The following is a 25,140-nucleotide window of genomic DNA, read 5'->3' on the forward strand; positions in this document are numbered from 1 at the left end:
CATGAATCTTAAAGAGGGGAAGATAGCCTGCAGCATTTCTTAGATTAATTCGACCACAGAACACTTTTTTTTTTCCTGAGCCTCCTTACAGCAGTGCCTTTATAGTGAAAGGAGTAAAGTGCAGGGTGGGGAAGGGAGGTGGCACTAGCTCTGGAGGCATGGCAAGTTCAACCTGCAGTGGAATTTGGATTCTGTCCTTTCAAATAGGATAATGTCAGGCAAGTGGTCCATTCTAAGCTTCACCTTAATCTTTAAGGTGATATTCACCTTCAAATAAAGGTGATAATATCTAATTTGCATGGTTTTCATAGGGGTTACAAACAATTTAGATGAGTTCTATTTTAGGTTATGATGTAAAAGTCTATAGAAAATTATAGCTCTCACTGTAGGGGGAAAATGGATAAACTGAAAAGAAGAAAAAATGGATGCCAAAAAGTCTAAAGGAATTAACTTCCAGGCAGGGAAGAACCTTTTCCTCCCTAGTAGCATCTGCTAAGCTTGAGATAGGTAGACAATTGAGCTTGCCATGAGAAAAGGGATTCTTCTTCCAAGGGAAAGGAAAATCTAACAGCGTCTATAACAGCCACAGTAGCATGAGTGATATATTTGAGCCTAGAGGAATCCACAAAAGAATAAGCAGCTCTCCCCACCAGTCAGTCTTTGCCCTTGAGACTTTTGATGAATGCTGGGCAGCTTGGGAAGCTGGGGCACTAGGCTGGAAAGGTAGAGAGAGCTCCCCATTGCGTGAGTGATTAAATCTCCAAGTCAGATCGGGGAGAGCAGCTGTACTAAAAACAGGACAGATCTCATTCTCAACACATTTCAAGCCAGATGAGAACCAAAGCAACCTAAAGCTGTAACCATTCCCATCCCAACTCAATTCCTGATGGAATTGAAGTGATTAGTCCCTCAACCTTGCTGCCTGGTAAAGGAAAATGTGCCCTACCTGAAAAGAAACACAGTTACGTCAATATCTACAGGTTTTTAATACAACGTCCAGAATAAAATTTTAAAAATTAACAATAAAAAAGGACATGCAAAGAAGTAGGAAAAAGTAACTTTTAATCAAGAAAATAATAGACGTAAAACTAGAGATGACCCAGATGTTGGAACTGAGAGTAGATATAAGTGTATGTATGGCTGATTCACTTTGCTGTACAGCAGAAACTAACACAACACTGTAAATCAACTATACTCCAATAAAAAAAAATTAGGGGCTAGGGGCTTCCCTGGTGACGCAGTGGTTGAGAATCTGCCTGCCAATGCAGGGGACACGAGTTCGAGCCCTGGTCTGGGAAGATCCCACATGCCGCGGAGCAACTGGGCCCGTGAGTCACAATTACTGAGCCTGCGCATCTGGAGCCTGTGCTCTGCAGAGAACAAGAGAGGCAGCGATAGTGAGAGGCCCGCACACCTCAATGAAGAGTGGCCCCCGCTTGCCACAACTAGAGAAAGCCCTCGCACAGAAACGAAGACCCAACACAGCCATAAATAAATAAATAAATTTTTTAAAAAAAGAAGCAAGCTAAAAAAACTATTATAAACATGTTAAATAAAGGAAAAGATGGACAAAGTGGCTGAAAATATGAAGAATTTACGCAGAGAAATGGAATCTCTAAAAAGAACTAAATGAACTTTCTAGGACTATACAGTGTACAAAATTAGGATTTCATGGAATGAGTCAGTGAATTCAAAGACAACTCAAAATAAATTATTCAGACTGAAGCACAGATAAGAAAAATAATTTTAAAAAAGAAAAAGACTGTTAAATGGTCTAACCTGTGTTCTGGAGTTCTGGAAGAGGAAAAAAAGAATGGAGAGAAGGAATATTTAAAGAGATAATATCTCTGGATTTTCCAAAACTGATGAAAGACATCACCACAGATACAAGAAGCTCAGTGAACCCCAAATAAGATAAATACAAAGAAAAAAATCCTAAAAACATCATGATTAACTGCTCAAGACTGAATATAAAAGGAAATTTTAAAAGTAGCCAGAGGAAAAAAAAAGATGTCATCAAGGGAATAATTATACGAATGGTGGAAGCCAAGAGACAATTAAATGACATCTTCAAAGTGCTAGGAAAAAAAAAGAAGGAAAACTGCCAACCTAGAGCTCTTTACCCAGTGAAAATATCTTTCAGAAGTAAAGGTTAAATAAAGACATTTTCAAGCAAAGCAAAGCTGAGGAACATTTTTGCCAGCAGATCTACAAAACATTCTAAAAGGAGTCCTTCAGAATGAAAGGAAATGATTACAAATGGAAGCATGAAATTTTTAAAAAGAATGAAAAGCTCCAGAGAGGATAAACATATGGATAAATGTAAAAGATTAATTCGTTTAAAACTTTTTAGAAGACTAGTGACTATTTAAAACAACACAAATAATTTAAAAAATAACATGTGGTAGAGTTTATAACATAGTTGAAGTAAAATACATGACAATAAAAGCAAAAAGAGTAGTCATAAGTAAGGGCAGTTTTAGAGATAAAAGCTTTTTATATTGTTCATGAAGTGGTAAAATGCTACTTATAGACTGTAATAAAGTGTAGATTATGCATTTTATAATCTCTAGAGCAGTGGCTTTCAAAATACAGTCCCCAGACCAGAAGTATCACCTAGAAACTTGTTAGAAATGTAAAGTATTGGTTCCTATTCCAGACCTACTTAATCAGAAACTCTGGGGGTTGAGCCCAGCAATCTATGGTTTGAATAGCTGTCCAGATAATTCTAATGCAAACTAAAACTTCAGTACCTCTGTGCTACACCTGGAAAGACAACAGAGAGGAGATTCTTCTCAATGGTAGACCTGTGAACACTACAATTGCTCATTGGCTTTGGGTGAAAGGAGAAGTGATCCAAGGTGAGGATATATATAAATCCCTGGGCAGCATCCAATGGCCTGACTGTCTGGCTAGGGAACTGGAAGGAAAAGAACTGGAAGATGAGAAACAAGGAGTCTTGTGGATAGACATATAGGTGACAGCATGAAGTGTGAAAACTTGTGTATTATATGTGAATACTGACCAGAAAGCATCTACCACAGAAAAAGCCCTGAACAACCAAGGAGACAAAATGAATAGTCACTTGACATTAGCCAGTCTTTGTCATCAGTCACCCAGAGCAAGCAGGATAGACACACAAACAGAGCAAACATGGTGGTAGAAACAGAAGTTATGTGTGAGCCCAAGAGCATGGACCCCTCTTACCGAGACCAATCTAGCTACTGCTGCCTTTGAATATCCGACTTGTCAGCAACAGAGACCAGTACTGAACCCCCAATATGGCATTATTCCTCAAGGAAGTCAACCAGCCACTTAGTAGTAAGTTGACTACGTGGAACCCCTACATCCTGGAAAGGCCAGCCATTCGTCCTCACAGGGATACACACACATTCCAGAGCCTCAGCCAGCACCACACTCAGGGGCCTATGCAGCATCTCAACCACAGGCCTGGAAACCCACACAAGGCATCCAACCAGGAGACCTACTTCACCATGAAGAAGATGTGGGAGTGAGCCCATGACCATGGAATCCACTCATCACTTCAGTATTGCACCACCCCGAGGGAGCCAGCTTCACAGAATGCTAGAACCGCCTCTTCTTGAGAAGCAAGAGACCTTTTGTCATTTTCACTCACTCTATTGACATACTTTGCCATGGAGATGCAAGAGATAGAGAATAGTGATATACAGAGAGAACAGAATAAAGTAATGACATAGACAGCAGCAGACACAAGACACTGAGAGTATCCTGATAGATCTCTAGCTTCCAGTTCTTGTATTGGCCACAGTCCATAAGACATCTCTGTTTCCTGACAATAAATTACCATCACCCCCTATTTTTTGCACAAGCATGACTGATTTGGTTTCTATTACTGGCAACTAAAGGACCGTGTCTAATACAATGAATTCTAGAGGCAAACTTTGCACATGAAGAACTTCCAATAAATTATACAATTGTCCCCAAATGGAAAGAACTTCTCTTATCATTTTTAGGTTTCAACATCTGTGTGTAAAAGAGACTTTGCCTGTTATAAATAGGCCCCTGATCCTCTGACAAATATCAGGAAAGGTATGATATGGAAAATGGAATTCTTTCAACCGTTTAGCAAGTAAAAAGTAAGAATGAGTCCCTAGCTGTGCAATGATATACCAAAAGAAGATCTGCAAGAATATATAACATTTGAGGAGAAAAAAATAACAGATCTAGATTTAGAATTTGTTAGAAACCTGAAAAAAATTTTACAATTTGTTTTTTATTAAATTAATGCACCAAAAAAGGCTAAAAGTTAAGTATTTGGGATGCAAAACAGAAGAAAAAGATAACAAAGTATGCTTTGAATGTACATTATTATTAACTGGCTGAAATGAAAACTGAAAAAAATCTCAAAAAAAAAAAAAAGACAAAATTCTTTGTTTTACTTTCTCTTGATATCCCTGCCAACAATGCCCTCTAGTGGTAAAGTAAGCAGGCACTGAAGAATGGAAAAAATGAAACATAATTAAGCATTGCTTAATTGTTTATGTTCAAACTCATTGCTAAGATTTTCATGAAAATATGAACTTTTACACTTCCAGTTGGTAACTGAATGTTATATTTGGCAAGAAAATGAGTCTTTACAAAGTATCGCAGCATATACCTTACAGCACAAGCATTTCAAAGCCAATTTTCCCTTGTGGTTTCCCTGAACAGATGCCAAACAGCACATGAAAATAGCCATCTGTAATGTCTTAGAGGGGCATTTCTGGGTCACAACTTCCAATGTGTACCTTAAAAGAAAGTAAAATCTACTTTTATTGAGGATGAAATCAATCTCTGAAATACTTATGCTTTTAAACCCAATTACCTTCAAGAATTACAGCTTCACACAACAAATGACTCTTGTTACCACTTTCAAGATCTTATCTGAATTCTGAGCTCATCAACTAGACAAAATCCCTTTGCTTGAGAATTCTTCAAACTACAGCTCTCAACTGCTGGCGTGAGCCAGTCAAAACAACAGTTACCGTTATGAGAATGAAATTTCTCCACCCCAGGCTCAGCAAAGAGCTTCCCAAAGGAACTACAGCTGAAGGAAGAGAAAGAAGACACTGTACATAACTTACTCTCCTCTAATTCAAACCACCCAATTGCTGGCTCTAGTCTCTGGCTCAACAGTTCTTTGTCTCTGCAAATTGTTCTCCTTTCTCTCTGCTCCAAGCCTCCTTTCCTCACACCTTCCAACTACCCTATGCTCCCTTCAGTAACTAATTATGTGTGTGATTTTGACAGACACTTAGACCCTTTTGTGATAACTATATATTTGCATGAGAATATTTGCTCTGATGCTCTGAATGACTTTCACTAAGGCAATCTGTTCTGAGATTTCATTTACTTAAATAGAAAGAAACACATCCTCAGATAGCTACGCTGTGCATTGATAAGGGCCATTAATATTAATATTAATTCCCTTAGAAAGACTGAGATGACCACATTCCATGAATGCTAAACATTTCCTGGGTCTGCACTGATAAAATGGAATCCAAGTACTAGAAATAAATGTTTGAAGCACTCTTGCCTATATCATGAGACTTCAGACAAAGCCTCATGAGGCAACCTGAACTTCAATAACATTTTCTCCATGACCATTGCTGATGTACTAGAAATACCTCAGCTTTTGGAGTCAGATGACTGGCCCAGGTGTCAACCCCATCATTACCATCGACTTGGCTGTACTTTTCAGTAATTAATTTATAAAAACCACTTAAGAAGTTTTGGGAGGACTCACAAAATAATTAGCTGACAATTTCACCTACACCTAGCAGTAGGACAAATGAAAAAATACTATATGCTGCCATTACAAGATGGCTGCATATTGTCCTGTGTTTCACCAAATATGCTCTGAAGACTGATCCCTAATTTATTTGACCTTGCAACTCTTTTCTTCTCAGAGCATTTCAGGAAACCAGGGTATGAAAAAACTCTTTAGGAACTGGTAGTTTCTCTGGAAACTTTCAACTTCAAGTGTTACCCCTTAAATTTTCTCAGTTGCACTAGCCACATTTCAAATGGCTACCTATTGGACAGTGCAGAATTGAACGTTCCATCATTACAGAGTGTTCTATAGGACAGCACTAGTCTAGAGTTTTCCTTCTAACCTTGTAATCATATTCAAACTCCAACCCCTAAAAATATTCACAAAATACTAACTTTACAGTAGAGAAAACTGTTAAGCAACTCCTTACCTGAGTGATCAAAGATAACAACCCAATAATGGTCCAAATAGACATCATGTACCCCCTGTAATATACATTAAGAAGAACACAACATCTCATGTGGTACTTCTGCCAACAATACATAACCGAGTCTAATCATGAGGAAACATCAAACACAAACTTAAAGATATCCTATAAAATAATTGGTCTGTATCTTTAAAATATCAAGGCCATAAAAGACAAAGAAAGACTAAAGAACTAAGCCAGATTAAAGGAAAATAAAGAGACATGACAACTAAATGCAATGCATGCTCTTTGGATAGATCTTTAGCCAGGGAAAAGAATAACTATAAAGGAAATTATTAGGGCAACTGATAAAATTTGAATATGGACTTTGGTTAGACAGCAGTATTATGGACATGTTAAGTTTATTGATTCTGATTATTATAAGGTAGTCACATAAGAGAAAGTCCTTAATCTTAAGAAATATTACGTTGAAGTAATTCAGAGCAAAGAAGAGCTCTCTGAGTTCCAAATGAAATGGAGATAACATACCCCACCCTCTCTCTCCCACTGAATGCAACTAAGCCCCTTGGAAAGGATATATGGAGGACTTTGAAAAGGAAATGGTAGCGGTAGATTGGTAAAGACAAACAGATATCTGAGAGCCACTAAACTGGGGGTGAGTTTCTGTCTTCCTGAAATCTAGTTTCTCCCAGCCTGGACTCAAAGGCAACCTAAAATCCAGAATTATATACCAGAGCAGATGGAAAGTGCTCCCAAAAAACTCCTCTCTTTCTTGTCCAAGGAGCAGGAAAATGGCCTCTTATGGATCAGAAAGATCGAGGGAAATCCTCTGGGTTTTTCTTTCCCTCTCTTGCCCCAGCCCCTGGGTAATCCTACAGTGACACAGAGGCAACAATAGCAGAACAAATGCCTAAAACTTAGAGAGAGGAAACCCTTGTCTCTGACCAGAGGAACCACTGATCCAAGAGTGTAAGGGGAATCCAATGTTGTTCTTTTTTTTTTTTTTTTTTTTTGCGGTACGCGGGCCTCTCACTGTTGTCTCACTGTTGCGGCCTCTCCCACTGCGGAGCACAGGTTCCGGACGCGCAGGCTCAGCGGCCATGGCTCACGGGCCCGGCCGCTACGCGGCATGTGGGATCTTCCCGGACTGGGGCACGAGCCCGCGTCCCCTGCATCGGCAGGCGGACTCTCAACCACTGCGCCACCAGGGAAGCCCCCAATTTTGTTCTTTTCTCTCTGATCTCTCACTACTTGGTCCCAGTAGCAGACACAGTTGTGGGAAGTGCATAAGAGACCAGGGAAATGAGAGCCATGGCTTTCTAGTTAGAAGACCAGGAAGGGGATGCCTAAGAGCAGGAAAGATTTCCCTGGGGGGAATAATAGAAGGAAGTTCCAGAAAGCAATGCCTTAAAACTATGTATGGGGCTTCCCTGGTGGCGCAGTGGTTGAGAGTCCGCCTGCCGATACAGGGGACACAGGTTCGTGCCCCAGTCCGGGAAGATCCCACATGCCGCGGAGCGGCTGGGCCCATGAGCCATGGCCGCTGAGCCTGCGCGTCCGGAGCCTGTGCTCTGCAACGGGAGAGGTCACAACAGTGAGAGGCCCGCATACCACAAACAAACAAACAAACAAACAAACAAACAAAACTATGTATGAACTCCTGGGCTCATCTCTGAGTTCTGCATATATGGACCCGACCCTAAATAAACAGCATTAAGAACTGATCTACAAGATGGACTACTGCCTAAGACCCAGACTGCTTACTGGGTGTTACACACATGAGACAGACACAAGTAGCACAGCAAAGGCTTTGAAAACTGCACTGATGTTGGAGTCACAGCCAAAAGGAGGCAGGCTAAGAACCTGCAAGCTAAGCCTAAACTGTTCAGTTGCCTACTACACCGGTTTAAACAAAACCTAAAATCCCATAACATAATATTCAAAATGTCCAGGATCAAATCCAGAATTATTCAACATATAAAGAATCAGTAAAATCTTGACATTTCTCAAGGGAAAAGACAATCAACATCCAAGAACAAAAATGTTGAAATTGGACCAAGATTTTAAGATGGTTATTAAAATCATTCTCTAATCAGTAAATGCGAAAACGCTTGAAACAGATGGAAAAATAGAAAGTCTCAGGAGAGAAATAGAAGGTATAAAAAAAGAGCCAAAAGAAAAGGTTAGAGCTGGAAAAGTACAATAACTGAAATAAAAACCTTACTGGATGGGCTCACTAACAAACTTCAAGATATCAGTAAAAAGTATCCAATCTGAACAATAGGGATTTTAAAAGTTTTTGTATAAGCAGAACCTAAAGGACCTATGGGACAATACCAAAAGGTCTAATCTTTGTGTCATTGGAGTCTCCAAAGGAGAACAAAAGGAATCATGCAGAAAAATACTTAAAGAAATAAATGGTTTTAAAATGCCCAAATTTGGCAAAAGATAAACTTGCAGATTCAAGAAGCTCACTGAACCTCAAACAGAATAAACTCAAAAAAATCCATACCCAGATAATACCATAGCCAAACTGCTAAAAAAAAAAGACAAAGAAAATATCCTGAAAGCAGCCAGAGAAAAATGGTACCTGAAATATAGGGGAATGATGATCCAACTCACTTCATATTTCTCATTAAAAACCATGAGAGGAAGGACCTTCAAGATGGTGGAGGAGTAAGATGTGTAGATCACCTTCCTCCCCACAGATACACCAGAAATACATCTACACGTGGAACAACTCCTACAGAACACCTACTGAACGCTGGCAGAAGACCTCAGACCTCCCAAAAGGCAAGATACTCCCCACGTAGCTGGGTAGGGCAAAAGAAAAAAGAATAAACAGAGACAAAAGAATAGGGACGGGACCTGCACCTCTGGGAGGGAGCCGTGAAGGAGCAAAGGTTTCCACACACTAGGAAGCCCCTTCGCGGGCGGAGACTGCGGGTGGCGGCGGGGGAAGCTTCAGACCCGCGGAGGAGAACACAGCAACAGGGGTGCAGAAGGCAAAGCAGAGAGATTCCCGCACAGAGGACCGGTGCCGACCGGCACTCACCAGCCCGAGAGGCTTGTCTGCTCACCCGCCGGGGTGGGCGGGGCTGGGAGCTGAGGCTCGGGCTTCGGAGGTCGGATCCCAGGGAGAGGACTGGGGTTGGCGGCGTGAACACAGCATGAAGGGAACGAGTGCACCACGGCTAGCCAGGAGGGAGTCCGGGAAAAAGTCTGGAGCTGCCAAAGAGGCAAGAGACCATTGTTTCGGGGTGCACAAGGAGAGGGGATTCGGAGCACCGGCTAAACGAGCTCCAGAGACGGGCGCAAGCCACGGCTATCAGCGCGGACCCCAGAGACGGGCATGAGATGCTAAGGCTGCTGCTGCCGCCACCAAGAAGCCTGTGTGCGAGCACAGGTCACTATCCACACCTCCCCTCCCAAGAGCCTGTGCAGCCCGCCACTGCCAGGGTCCCGTGATCCAGGGACAACTTCCCCGGGAGAACACACGGCGCGCCTCAGGCTGGTGCAACGTCACGCCGGCCTCTGCCGCCGCAGGCCCGCCCCTCATCCGTACCCCTCCCTCCCCCTGGCCTGAGTGAGCGAGAGCCCCTGAATCAGCGGCTCCTTCAACCCCTCCTATCTGGGCGAAGAACAGATGCCAGAGGGCGACCTACACACAGAGGTGGGGCCAAATCCAAAGCTGAACCCCGGGAGCTGTGCGAACAAAGAAGAGAAAGGGAAATTTCTCCCAGCAGTCTCAGGAGCAGCAGATTAAATCTCCACAATCAACGTGATGTACCCTGCATCTCTGGAATACCTGAATAGAATCATCCCAAAATTGAGGCGGTGGACTTTGGGAGCAACTGAAGTCTTGTGGTTTGCTGTATGCGACTGACTAGTTACTGATTTTTATGTTTATCTTAGTATAGTTTTTAGCGCTTGTTATCATTGGTGGATTTCTTTATTGGTTTGGTTGCTCTCTTCTTTTTTATTTTAATAACTTTTTTTTTTCTTCTTTTTTTTCTCCCTTCTCTTCTGAGCCGTGACTGACAGGGTCTTGGTGCTCCGGCCAGGTGTCAGGCCTGAGCCTCTGAGGTGGGAGAGCCAAGTTCAGGATATTGGTCCACCAGAGACCTCCCAGCCACATGTAATATCAATCAGCAAGAGCTCTCCCAGAGATCTCTATCTCAACGCTAAGACCCAGCTCCACTCAACAGCCAGCAAGCTCCAGTGCTGGACACCCCATGCCAAACAACTAGCAAGACAGGAACACAACCCCACCCATTAGCAGAGAGGCTGCCTAAAATCATACTAAGCTCACAGACACCCCAAAACACACTACCGGACATGGTCCTGCCCACCAGAAAGACAAGATCCAGCCTCACCCACCAGAACACAGGCACCAGTCCCCTCCACCAGGAAGCCTACACAACCCACTGAACCAACCTTACCCACTGGGGGCAGACACCAAAAACAAGGGGAACTACGAACCTGCAGCCTGCAAAAAGGAGACCCCAAACACAGTAAGTTAAGCAAAATGAGAAGACAGAGAAATACGCAGCAGATGAAGGAGCAAAGCAAAAACCCACCAGACCAAACAAATGAAGAGGAAATAGGCAGTCTACCTGAAAAAGAATTCAGAGTAACGATAGTAAAGATGATCCAAAATCTTGTAAATAGAATGGAGAAAATACAAGAAATGTTTAACATGAACCTAGAAGAACTAAAGAGCAAACAAACAATGATGAACAATACAATAAATGAAATTTAAAATTCTTTAAAAGGAATCAATAGCAGAATAACTGAGGCAGAAGAACGGATAAGTGACCTGGAAGATAAAATAGTGGAAATAACTACTGCAGAGGAGAATAAAGAAAAAAAAGTGAAAAGAATTGAGGACAATCTCAGAGACCTCTGGGACAACATTAAATGCACCAACATTCAAATTATAGGGGTCCCAGAAGAAAAAGGGAAAAAGAAAGGGACTGAGAAAATATTTGAAGAGCTTATAGTTGAAAACTTCCCAAATATAGGAAAGGAAATAGTCAGTCAAGTCCAGGAAGTGCAGAGAGTCCCATGCAGGATAAATCCAAGGAGAAACATGCCAAGACACATATTAATCAAACTATGAAAAATTAAATACAAAGAAAAAATATTAAAAGCAGCAAGGGAAAAGCAACAAATAACATACAAGGGAATCCCCATAAGGTTAACAGCTGATCTTTCAGCAGAAACTCTGCAAGCCAGAAGGGAGTGGCAGGACATATTTAAAGTGATGAAAGGGAAAAACATACAACCAAGATTACTCTACCCAGCAGGGATCTCATTCAGATTTGACAGAGAAATTGAAACCTTTACAGACAAGTAAAAGCTACAAAAATTCACCACCAACAAACCAGCTTTACAACAAATGCTAAAGGAACTTCTCTAGGCAGGAAACACAAGAGAAGGAAAAGACTTACAATAACAAACCCAAAGCAATTAAGAAAATGGTAATAGGAACATACAGATCGATAATTACCTTAAATGTAAATTAATTAAATGCTCCAACCAAAAGACGTAGACTGGCTGAATGGATACAAAAACAAGACTCGTGTATGTGCTGTCTACAAGAGACCCACTTCAGACCTAGGGACACATACAGACTGAAAGTGAGGGGATGAAAAAAGATATTCCATGCAAATGGAAATCAAAAGAAAGCCGGAGTAGCAATTCTCATATCAGACTAAATAGACTTTAAAATAAAGACTATTACAAGAGGCAAAGAAGGACACTACATAATGATCAAGGGATCGATCCAAGAAGAAGATATAAGAATTGTAAGTATTTATGTACCCAACATAGGAGAACCTCAATACATAAGGCAAATGCTAACAGTCAGGCTCCACTTCTAATTTTAGTTCTCTTGTTATTTCCATCACATCTGCAGTTATTTCCTCCACTGAAGTCTTGAACCTCTCAAAGTCATCCATGAAGGTTGGAATCAACTTCTTCCAAACTCCTATAAATGTTGATATTTTGACCTATTCCCATGAATCACAAATGTTCTTAGTGGCATTTGGAATGGTGAATCCTTTCCAGATGGTTTTCAGTTTACTTTGCCCAGATCCACCAAAGGAATCACTATCTATGGCAACAGTAACCTTACAGAATGTATTTCTTAAATTATAAGACTTGAAAGGCAAAATTAATCCTTGTTCCATAGGCCCTAAAATGAAGGTTGTGTTAGCAGGCATGAAAATCAGAGCTCTTCTTGGATGACCAGTTGCTTGTAAATGAGCAGTAATATACTGAAAGGAATCTTTTTTTTTCTGGGCAGTAGGTCTCAACAGTGGGCTAAAAATATTCGGTAAACCATGTTGTCGACAGATGTGCTGTCATCCAGGATTTGTTGTTCCATTGATACAGCACAGGCAGAGTAGATTTAGCATAATTGTGAAGGGTCTTTTCAAAATGGTAAATGAGCACTGGCTTCAGCTTAAAGTCACCAGCTGCTTTAGCCCCTAACAAGAGGGTCAACCTGTCCTTTGAAGCTTTGAATCCAGGCATTGACTTCTCCTCTCCAGCTACGAAAGTCCTAGATGGCATCTTCTTCCAATATAAGGTTATTTCATCTACATTGAAAATCTATCGTTTAGTGTAGCCACCTTCATTAATTATCTTAGGCATATCTTCGGGATAACCTGCTGCTGTTTCTATGCCAATACTTGCTGCTTCACCTTACACTTGTATGTTATGGAGATGACTTCTTTCCTTAAGCCTCATGAACCAAACTCTGGCAGCTTTAAACTTTTCTTTTGAAGCTTCCTCACCTCTCTCAGCCTTCACAGAATTGAAGAGAGTTAGGGCCTTGCTGTGGATGAGGCTTTGGCTTAAGGGAATGTGTGGCTGGCTTGATCTATCCAGACCGCTAAAACTTTCTCCATATCAGCAATAAGGCTGTTTTGCTTTCTTATTATCTGTGTGTTCACTTTTAATTTCCTTGAAGAACTTTTCCTTTGTATTCACAACTTGGCTAACTGTTTAGTACAAGAGGCCTAGCTTTCAGCCTATCTTGGCTTTCAACAAGCCTTCCTCACTAAGCATAATCATTTCCAGCTTTTGATTTAAAGTGAAAGATGTGTGACACTTCCTTTTACTTGAACACTTAGAAGCCATTGTACGATTGTTAATTGGCCTGATTTCGATACCGTTGTATCTCTGGGAATGGGGGGTCCAAGGAGAGGGAAAGAGATGGGGGAGTGGCCTGTCCATGGAGCAGTCAGAACACACACATTTCTCAAGTTCACCATCTTATATCGGCGCCGCTTGCGGCTCCCAAAAACAATTACAACAGTAACATCAAAGATCACGATCACAGATCACCATAACAAACATAATAATAATGAAAAGCTTAAAATATTGCAAGAATTACCAAAATGTGTCACAGAGACACAAAGTGAGCAAATGCTGGTGGAAAAAATGGCACTGATGAACTTGGTCAATGCAGGGTTGCCACAAACCTTCAATTTTTAAAAAAATGTATAACTGCAAAGTACAATAAGGGAAAGCACAATAAAACAAGGTAAGCCTGTACATGGTCTTTAACCCATTAACATAGTCCCAAACAGCTCTTTTAGAGATAGCTTATAATACTGCCTTTACTTAAAATCTTATATCACTTACTATTTACCTTTTCACATCTCTACATTTCTTTTTCTACTTTCTTCATCCAAATATAAATTCTTATTGGATTTTGCCTAAACAATGAACTTCAATCCATCGTACGCTCAGTGGCTTCCTGAAGCATAGATTAGATCATATTTATTGACTGCCTATGAAGCACAGTCTGTGCTAAGCATGGGAGATGAATAGTATGAGGGTTCAATGCCTACCCTCAGGTCCAGAGGAACGGACCAATATGTAAACAGATGATTATAATACACTGAAAATTTCCTACTACAGTTTTCTTATCTGTAAAATAGAAACAATAATTATACTTACTTCCCGAAGTGTGGAGAGGATTAAATGCGTTAATAGCTAGTTAAATGCTTAGCATATGGTCTGACACATAGTCATCATATATTAAATGCCAGCCATTAATATAATTAACTCCCAAGTTCCAAGTACAGTGTTATGAACTATAGTTGTTCTAATTTTCAGATAGTGAATTTAAATTATTTTTTCAAACCACCAAATGTGTCAAGGAATCTTGAACAAAGCCAAAATTTTGAAGTCTATTTACCCAGATCTCCCATGAAGGATTATGATTCTACAAATAAAATAAACTGTGTCCTTTTAATTTAATTATCTTTTTCCAATATGCTTTTGAAGGTATTTCCAAGAGGAATTTCAGCAGAAGATGATTCCCATTCTCTTCTCAATCATGTGGTTTATACAGAGGAGCACAGTGACTTAATCCCCACATTCTATTTCACTATACCATGCCCTATAATTCTTGCCAGCACTCAGAGCTCAGGCATTTTTTTTTCATCTTCCAATATTCATACATATTTATTGGCATAAAATGAAATCTCTTCTTCAACAAAATGAATTATGAATATTAGATTTAAAAAATAATAGCTACAACGAAAGGGCAGTCTGGAAAAATAAGACGCAAAACTCCTAACACCCTGAGGATTTGAAAAATAAAATGACATTATGCTTTCCTGAATCCCAAAGATAATCTCTGAAAGTGTCCCAAGGAAAGCCTGGAGGCTATGGCTAAGAATCAAAAACGATCATCCATTTCCAAACATGCCCAGAAAAATATGTTTTCTCCAAGCTGCCAAGATAAATGCAAACCAGAAGTTTTTTCTTTTTTTTTAATCTCACATTATGGATTTTTAAATGTGTTCCAGAATAATTTAAAAAATAGACAGGCTGCCCTTATACATAGGAATGCATCAGATTCTTGCAGTGCAGTGGGGTGGAAACAACAGAATGCAAAGACCTGTGTTCTGAAGTGAGCAGCGCACATAACTGGCTGTGTGATTCTGCACAAGATACTTAATCATTATGCCAAAGCTACAAAAGTTGGAGATAATGACATCTATTTTGCCTGTCTTGCCTATTGTTGTTATTGAGAACAACAGCATTTGAGAAGCAATCTAAAAACTTTTTCCTCACAAATACTGTTTTATTTAGTTACTACAACAACCCTGTGAACCAGGTATTATTATTATTATCATTATCATCACTACCATTATGTTCTTTTGAAAAATGAGGAAGCTGACATTCAAAGAATTTTTAACCTGCCTGCCTAAGGTCAGAGTAGGTGATAAAGCAGGACTCAACCCAAATTTTCTATCTCTACACCTGTGCTTGACTCACTGGATTATAATTCTTTGAATACAGGACTTCTTGTCATCATATTCTCAGTCTAAGCATCATCCCTGGCACATAATAGCTACTCAGTAAATATCTGATAAACTGAGAGGAACCATACCATTGTGGGAGGTCTGGTTCACCAAATGTCACCAGAAAGACACTAAATTCTGTAGGATATGAGGGAAGGATCTGGATTTTTTTTTTAATTTCTATTGTTTAAATCTAAAATATTCTAGATTTAAATAATATTCTATTATTTAATCTAAAACATCATACCAAGGGAACATTTATCTCCTTCATGGCTTTTAGGCCTTCTGTTTTAGGGCACCTTTGGTTGGTTGTGAGGAACAAAGACCTACTCAATGGGGAAAAAGTGGCAAATCTTCCTTACAGAAGAATTTCAAAAATCTGTAGACACTCCCCAAGCCAGGAGGTGGAGCTTAACCGCCCCCCCCAAATCTTGAAGGTGGGCATGATGGCTAATTTTATTTATTTATTTTTACTGATCCTTCTTTTATTTAAATTTTTGGTATTTGTTAGTCATGGATTTTTTGCATTTTTAAGTTTTTGTTTTTTTTTTTTATGATGGCTAATTTTAAATGTCACCTTGACTGAGTCACAGGGTGCCCATATATTTGGCCAAACATTACTCTGGGTGTTTGCATGAGGGTGTTTCTGATGAGATTACCATTTAAATCAGTAGACTGAGTAAAGCAAACTGTCCTCCCCAGTGTGGTTGGGCCTCACCTAATCAATTGAAGGCCTGCATTGAAGAAAAAGGCTGACTACCCCTTGAGTAAGAGAGAAGACAGTCAACATCAGTCATTAGGGAAATGAAAATCAAAACCACAATGTGAACACACAATTGAAAGAACACAGAAAGTCAGTAAAAATAAAGATGACCTGAAAAACAAAAACAAACAAACAAAAAACCACAATGTGATATCACTTCATACACACTAGGATGGCTATAATAAAAAATGTAAATAACAAATTTAGAGAGAATGCGGATAAATTGAGCTGGTGGAAATGCAAAATGGTGCAGGCGCTGTGGAAAGCAGGTTGGTGGCTCCTCAAGAAGCTAAACACAGAGTTATCATAGGACTCAGCAATTCCACTCCTGGGTATATGCCCAGGAGCACTGAAAACATGTTCAAACAAAAACTTGTACACGAATGTCCAGAGAAGCAATATTCATAAAAGCCAAAAAGAGGATACAATCAAAATGTACATCAACTGATGAACAGTAAACGAAATGTTGTCCAATTGATTAATGGTTGCCAGTGGCTGGAGGAAAGGTGGGATCGAAAGTGATTGCTAATTGGTATAGGGATTCTTCTTGGTGTGATGAACTATTCTGGAATTAGACTGTGGTGAGGGTTGTACAACCTTGTAAATATACTAAAAACTACCGATTTATTGTACACGCCTCAAAAGAGTAAATTCTAGGGTACATGAATTATATTTCAATTTTTTTTAATCGTGTGATGCCAACAATGCAGTGCTTGGAGGGAAATACATAACTTTAGATTTATAGAACAGAAGAAAGGTCCAAGACAATGCTGTAAGCTCCAACCTTATGAAGCAAGAAAAAGAATATCAATTAAAACTATAGTAAAAGGAAACGAGAGGAAAAATCAAATCAATAAAATAGAAAATAAACAATAGGGAAAGACAATGAAATAGAGACTACAAATTGGGAAAATATAGTATTTGAAAAGAAAAATAAAGTTTATGAACCTCTTGCTCAGTTGATCAGGAAAGTAACAGAGAATACAGAAGTTAACTGTATCAGAAACAAAACAGGACTCACTACAGAGCGTACAGACATTAAAAAGGTAATAGGAAAATGACACAAAACTTTTGACAATAAACAACTTATATGAAATGGACAAATTCCTTGAAAGACTCATATTACCAAAACTGGCTCAAAATGAAACAGAAAATCTGAGTAGGTATAACTCTAATCTAGGAATTGAATTTATAATTGAAAGCCTTCCCAGAAAGAAAATGCCAGATCCAGATGGCTTTACTGGTGAAGTAATAATATCAATCCTACCTAAGGTCTTTCAGAAAACAGAGGAGGAGAGAGCACTTCCCAACTCATTTTACAAGGTCAGCATTACCCCGAAACCAAAACCGAAAGTATTAAAAGAAATTACTAACTAATACGCCGTATGAACATTAGTGTAAAATTCTTTAATAAAGTAATAGCAATCCAAATTCAGCAGATAGATCTGGAAAAAGGCAATGACATCTGCTCTCACCACTCCTATCTAATATTGTATGAATGTCCTAACCCATACAATCAGGAAAGCAAAAGAAACAAAAAGTCTACAGATAGGAAAAGGTAAAGAGAAGTGTTTTTATGACAGTATGATTACTCATGTAGAAAATCTTAAGAAATCTAAAAAAAAAAAAAACTACTAGAATTCATATGGGAGTTTAGTAATGTCACAGAATACATGTAAAATATCAACTGCTATATATTAGCAATGAACGATTTGGAACTTAATATTTTTAAATAATATTTAAAACAGCATTAAGAAATATAAACTACTTAGGAATCAACTTAACAAAGATTGTGAAAAACTGCTACATAATATTGTTTAGAAAAATTAAAGAAGACCTAAATAAATGGAGGGACATATCATGTTCATGGGGTGGAAAACGCAATATCGCTGAGGTGTCAAGTCTCCCCAAATTAATTAATAAATTTAATGCAGTCTCAGTTAAAATCCTAGCTGATTTATATAGAAATGCAAAGGAACTAGATAGGCCAAGACAATTTTGAAGAGAACAACAAAGTTGCTTTTTCTACATGATTTTAAGACATACTCTAAAGCTAGAGTAATCAAGACAGTGTGGTATTGGCATAAGAATAAACATACAGATCAATGAAACAGAATAGAAAGTCCAGAAACTGACCTATACATATATGGTCAATTTTTGACAAAGTTTCCAAAGTAATTATGTATGGAAAGGATAAGCTCTTTAACAAATGGCATTGAAACAACTGGATATCCACATGAAAAGAAAGCAAACCTCAACCCTTACTTCATAGCATATATCAAAATAAACTCAAAATGGATCACAGACCTATGGATAAAAGCAAAGACTATATGAGTATAAGAAAAACATAGGAGAATATTATTTGACCCTGGGTTAAGCAAAGATTTCTTAGATATGACAGAAAAAAATCATGAAAAAGAGAATTTTAAAATTGATTAATTGGACTTTATCAAAATTAAAAACCTTTGCTCTTTAAAAGATGTTAAGAAAGTAAATAGGCAAACCACAAACTAGGAGAAGTGTTGGAAAAACATATATTTCATAAAAGACATACATTCAGAATGTATAAAGAATACTTTTAAGTCAATAATAAGAAGACAACCCAATTAAAAACATAGGCAATATCACTATACACCTATTAAACCAGCTAAAACAAAGAAAAGAGAAAGAAGGAAGGAAGGAAGGAAAGAAAAGTGGCAATACCAAATACTGGCAAAAATGCAAAGAAACTGGATTTCCTATACCTTGCTAGCAGGAATGCAAAATGGTACTGCCATTCTGGGAAATAGCTTGGCATCGTTTTGTGAAATTAAACATGCATTTACCATACAACCCAGAAATTGCACTGTTGAGCATTTATCCAAAAAAAAATAAAAACCTGTGTTTACATAAAAATCTGTACATGAATGTTCACAGCAGCTTTATAAATAGCCGAAAACTAGAACAACTCAAATGTCTTTCAACGAGTAAGTGTTAAAACTCTGATACGTCTATCATACGATGGAATACTACACAGCAATAAAAAGGAACAAACTACTGATAGACACAACAATGTGAGTAAATCTCAAGGGAACTGTGCTGAGTGAAAAAGCCAGTCTCAAAAGGAGGCATACTATATGATTCTATTTATTCTCAAAGTGATAAAATCATAGCGATAGAAAACAAACACTGGTACTAAAGGATAGGGACCAAGGATGGGATGGATTGTGTGATGGGGTATGCATGAGAGAGTCATTTTGTGGTAATAGAACAATTCTGTATCTTGATTGTTGTAGTAACTGCACAAATCTTTGCATAGGATAAAAATGCATGGAACACACACACACATCCACATACCAACAAAATGCAGGTTTATTAAAGATAAAGCTGAATAAAGTCTGTTAACAGTAATACCAATGTAAATTTCCTGGTGTTGATACTGTACTACAAGCTACATAACATGTCACTATTGGAAAGCTGGGAGAAGTGTACATCAGACTCATTGTACTATTTTTGCAACTTCCTATGAGCCTATAATTATTTTAAAATAAAAAAGTATTTTTTAAAAATAAAGAATTTGAATAGACACTTCTCCAAAGTATACCTACAAATAGCAATAAGCACCTCATTTAATAACGGCAAATAAAAAAATAGCAAAATGCTCATCATTAATCATCAGGAAAATGCAAATTAAACCACAATGAAATACCATTACACATGCACTAAGATAGCTAAAATTATAAAGAATAACAATATCAAGTATGGACAAGAATGTGGAAGTAACTGGGCCTCTCATAAATTGCCGGAGGAGTAGCCATTTGGAAAACACTAGCAATTTCTTATAACGTTAGACAAACATACTCTTACCATATGACCCAGTAATGCAAATCTTAGGGATTTACTCAAGAAAAATAAAAACTGTGTTCACACAAAGACCTGTGCGTAGCAAGTATATAGCACCTTTATTTCTAAAAGCCCAAAACTAGAAACAATTCAGATATTCATTCATTAACAGGAGAGTGAATTAACAAATCATGGGGGGCTTCCCTGGTGGCGCAGTGGTTGGGAGTCCGCCTGCCGATGCAGGACACACGGGTTCGTGCCCCGGTCCGGGAGGATCCCACATGCCGCGGAGCGGCTGGGCCCGTGAGCCATGGCCACTGAGCCTGCGCGTCCGGAGCCTGTGCTCTGCAAGGGGAGAGGCCACAACAGTGAGAGGCCCGCATACCGCAAAAAAACAAACAAACAAACAAAGAAACAAATCATGGTATATCCATACAGTGGAATAATTCAACAATAAAATTGGTGAATCTCGAAAAACATTATGCTACGTAAGAGGATCCAGACATAAAAGAGTACATACTCCACAGTTCCATCTATATGAAAGACTTTAGGAAAGGCAAATTTAATCTACAGTGATAAAAAGAAGACTGGCGTTTGCCTGGGACCAAGGGTCGGGGGGAGCAGGTGATAGATTTGGAAGGAACACAAAGGAAATTTTTGGGTGATGGAAATGTATCTTTTTTTTTTTTTTTTTTTTTTTTTGCGGTACGTGGGCCTCTCACTGTTGTGGCCTCTCCCGTTGCGGAGCACAGGCTTCGGACGCGCAGGCTCAGCGGCCATGGCTCACGGGGCCAGCTGCTCCGTGGCCAGCTGCTCCGTGGCATGTGGGATCCTCCCGGACCGGGGCATGAACCCGTGTCCCCTGCATCGGCAGGCGGACTCTCAACCACTGCACCACCAGGGAAGCCCGGAAATGTATCTTCATTGTGTTGATGGTTATATAGATATGAGCATTTATCACAACTCATTGTACGGTACATATATAATGTATGCAATTTTTTTGGTAAACTATGCTTCAAAAAAATTGATTTTTTAAAATGTAGACCTTAAGGTCTTCCTGAATTTTCAGAAATGATAGTGAGAGTTAAGTCAAAGAAGGGAATAGTTTTAAGTCTCACTTATTAGCAGAAATGATAGTGCCATTAACAGACACATGTCTTTCAGGAACACTAAACTCAACATGAGCAAAACTGAACTAAAAACTTCCTTTCACCACTAGCCCAAAACTATCCTTACTTGGGTGTTTCCTGCCTTAGTGAATGGCATCCTCAGATATGCAAGGTAGAGAACCAGCCAATATTTTTGACACTCCCCTTTTCCCTTCACCCCCCCATCTAATCAATTGTTCAATCCTTCCAATTGTATCTCCTAAACAGATTCCAAGTGTGTTGGCTTCTCTCCATCTCTATTATGACCACATTAGTCCAATCATCATCTCTCACCTATATCACTACTACCTACTGAATCCATCTCCCTGCATCTACTCTTACTTCCAGTATTGGTCTGGACTCTGATTGCAAATGACAGACATTCTATTCAAACTAGATAACTTCTTTTATTTTTTTTTTTTTTTGCGGTACGCGGGCCTCTCACTGTTGTGGCCTCTCCCCTTGTGGAGCACAGGCTCCGGACGCGCAGGCTCAGCAGCCATGGTTCACGGGCCCAGCCGCTCCGCGGCATGTGGGATCTTCCCGGACCGGGGCACAAACCCGCGTCCCCCGCATCGGCAGGCGGACTCTCAACCACTGCGCCACCAGGGAAGCCCTAGATTACTTTTTTTAAAAGGAAGTATATTCATTGCATCACATAACCAAGAGGAAATGAACTCTTCATGATTAGATCTATACATTTGCCTAATTTATTCAGGAATCCATCTTTCTCTCCATCTCTTAGATATGCTTCCCTCTAGGTTGGTTTTGGTCTCAGATGGCTCTCTCCAAATGATAGAAAAGATTACTGATCTTTTCCCTATTGATCTGACCTGATCCTTACAGCTGACAATCCCAGAGAGACAGGGTTTATCCCTTTCCTGAGAATTTGAGCAGACGTCCTGGAGAGGATGTTAATTAGTCTGACTTGGGTCATTGCCCACTGCTGAACCAAACCCTGAGGCCAAGAGAACAGGAAACTCTGATTAGTTACATTTAGATAAATTATGTGCCCATCCCTGTGATGGGGGATGAGGGAGTCAAACCTTACCCAAATCACATGGAAGGGGTTTTCCACAAGCAGAAGGGTGCTGGGACTTCCCTGGCAGTCCAGTGGTTAAGACTCCTTTCTTCCACTACAGGGGGCCTGGGTTCGATCTCTGGTCGGGGAACTAAAATCCCACAAGCCACATGCAGCCAAAAAAAAGAAAAAACAAAAACAAGGAGCGGTGTACTGTTACCAGAAGTGGAGGGCAAGAAGTGTGCTAGATGAACAAAAATCTTAACTACCAGAGTTTGCTTCCATTCTCCTGACAGCAGTCAGTTATTCTAGTTTATTCTATTTAAGTGATTCTCCTGGTTCAAATCTTTCTATGGCTTTTCACTACTCTTAGAACAAAATTCTAAATCTCCCAGGTGACTCAAAGGCCTTCATGCTCCAAGCCTACCTCACAAGGCTGAATTTTACATCACTCTCCCTTCATTCTCTATTCCAGAAACCATAGCTTTTGCTCAATTTCTTTAAGACATGCTTCCTCACAATCACTTTCCACAGCTATTGATTCCCCTGGAGACACAGTACCCCATAGTGGATATCTAAGCATCTTTAGAGCTCAGCCTGGACACTTCTTCCTTAATGAACTTTTCCTGATCCCCCAGATTAGGACAGATTCCTCCAGTTAAACTCACTCATAGTACCTGTGCATCTCCTTCATAGCATTTGTCTCCATTGAAATTATAGTCATTAAGATCATTATTGTTAACTATCTGACCTCTCCTGCTCAAATGGAAGTTCCATAAGGGCTGAGAATTACTGCCTCTTCACCACTGTAGTCCAAGCACCTAGCCCAGTGCCTAGAAGAAAACACTCAATTTTTTCTTCAACAAATTCAGTGAGGGACCAGAGGGGGCTGATAAATTCGGTTTTAGACAGATTGGATCAGAAATAACGACAAGGCAAGAAGTTAGAAAATTTGTAATAGTTGAAAATGTGGGAATTCCATGGTGAATAGAATCCATTGTTCCATGGGACTAATATCAAAAATGTATTTTGCTTCCCCAAATGAAGATTGGTTTCCACTGAGGTGTTGTGAGTTGATGAATCTGAGAGTATAAAAAGCCCCAGTCCACTCTGGAACTATTTACTGTCTACACACCTGGCGCTTTACTTATAAGCACAACCCAAACTGAAATGCCAACCATGGGCAAAAAAAGGAGGGAAGAATATTGCAAAAAGAAACCTGAGGTAATTTCAATTTGATTTACACAGGTCATTTACCTCAGAAACTGAAGTCAGATTTAGAGATTCAAACAACCCCTGTAATGGGTACATTTTCTACCACCCCTCCCCTCAGTAAACAGCTTTTAGAGACACTAAAAGCACAGAGACTAAAAGCACAGAATTTCTTTGTGAGAAGAGCCCAATGCTCTGTGTCTTTCTCTACATCCTCTTCTCCTCCAGATCCACTCTATGCTAAACACAAAGGTTTTACTTGTTTGGAGTTATTCTGGGCTTAAGGAGTACTTCTCAAGAGAGTAGTCAAAAGGGTGTTTCTGTATTTTCCTTCCTGAGGTGTGTGCAGGGGAAAGAAAAAAAAATTCCACAGCCACACTCCCATTCAAAACAGTCCAACAGTCATTTTTCTTAATAATATGTAGCAGTGAGTGGCTAGAGTCCTAGAACTTTCAGGCATGTCAGTTCTTTAACAAAGAAAAATGAGACTGATGTTTTCAAAAAACAGTTTTGATTGTAAAATACAGATATTTGGCTAAATTTTTAAAATAGTAAACGTCCAAACTTATAGGAAAAAATGATGGGGAGGAGGAAAAGGCACAAGAGAAAGGAAGCAGCTGTGCTTTAGCTTTACTCCAAAGTTAAACCAAACCCTTACTAAATTCATAGTTTATGTTGTCAGCAGCAAATGAAAAAACCTCATGACCAGGAGAAAAAAGCAGATGAGAAACCCTTAGAAGAGAGGGATGGTGCTGGGAGGAAAAAAAAGAAAAGATGTGAGCCCTACTTTGAAGCTGGGTTTGGACTTCAACATCTTTTCATAGCTTGTCCTCCGAGAATTTTCTCCGTACACAAGCCACGTGTGTTACCCACTGTATTTCCAAAGGGCAACAGGAGAATGAAGATTTAACTTGAGCTTAGGAATTGGTGAGGTGCTCGGCCACTTGTCCTCTCCCCTCCTCCATGTTGAAATGTCTTCTTCCTTCCCCCTTCCTGGCTCTTAAGTTGGACAGAGAGAGGGGGAATAGGTCACAGGTTCCTGAAGATCAACCATCAGCAGCAGCACATCATATATGTGCACAGCCTAAGGGTTCAGAGATGGAAGGAAGGTAGGAAATACCATGCTAACCAGGTCCATACAGGACTAGAGGTCATCTGTATCTGATTTTTAAGTGTACTTGGACTGGTCCGTCGTTTTTCCAAACCCTCCTTTTGTCTGCTCATTAATGCCTAAAATTTCAGGCTTAAAAAGCAAATTTTGTGAATGAAAAGGTAATTTGGTTAAATCCTTAAAATTGTGTAAATTATTGTTACTACAGTCTTTTTCAGAAAGGAAATTTTGACAGGTTTTGTGAAGAGAGAGAAGAAAGGAATGAGGGGGGACTTGTGATGGGCCAAGAGAAAGGGTATAGAAAGGCCAGGCTGGAAGTAGAGAAGACCAACTCTGTTTTTGGTCTCTGCTATTGAATCCATGGTATCTGTAGTAGCAAGTTGTGGCTATTCTCTGAGATGTCAATGTTAACAGATAAACAATAATACACATTTACACATAATTGTGATTAAAATGTCTAGGCAGTATAATAATCGCTATATAAGGAAGTTCATTACTATGGATCCTGCAACT

The 25,140-nt window shown here is 39.5% G+C and overlaps 1 long non-coding RNA gene across 8 annotated transcripts in view; it reads right to left on the minus strand.

The window, feature by feature from the left end:
- LOC109550189 (uncharacterized) overlaps positions 1 to 25,140 on the minus strand; it is a 169,453-nt gene that overhangs the window by 124,879 nt on the left and 19,434 nt on the right. Inside the window, exon 3 of one of the 8 annotated variants that reach the window (XR_012324491.1) lies at positions 19,647 to 20,480. The exons of the other annotated variants lie outside the window; for them this stretch is intronic. This is a non-coding gene — a long non-coding RNA (uncharacterized lncRNA). Of the gene's footprint in view, positions 1 to 19,646; positions 20,481 to 25,140 lie in introns of those variants that run through there. 8 annotated transcript variants of the gene reach the window in all.

The sequence above is a fragment of the Tursiops truncatus genome, chromosome 11 (genome assembly GCF_011762595.2).
Source record: "Tursiops truncatus isolate mTurTru1 chromosome 11, mTurTru1.mat.Y, whole genome shotgun sequence".
Classification (NCBI taxonomy): domain Eukaryota; kingdom Metazoa; phylum Chordata; class Mammalia; order Artiodactyla; family Delphinidae; genus Tursiops; species Tursiops truncatus.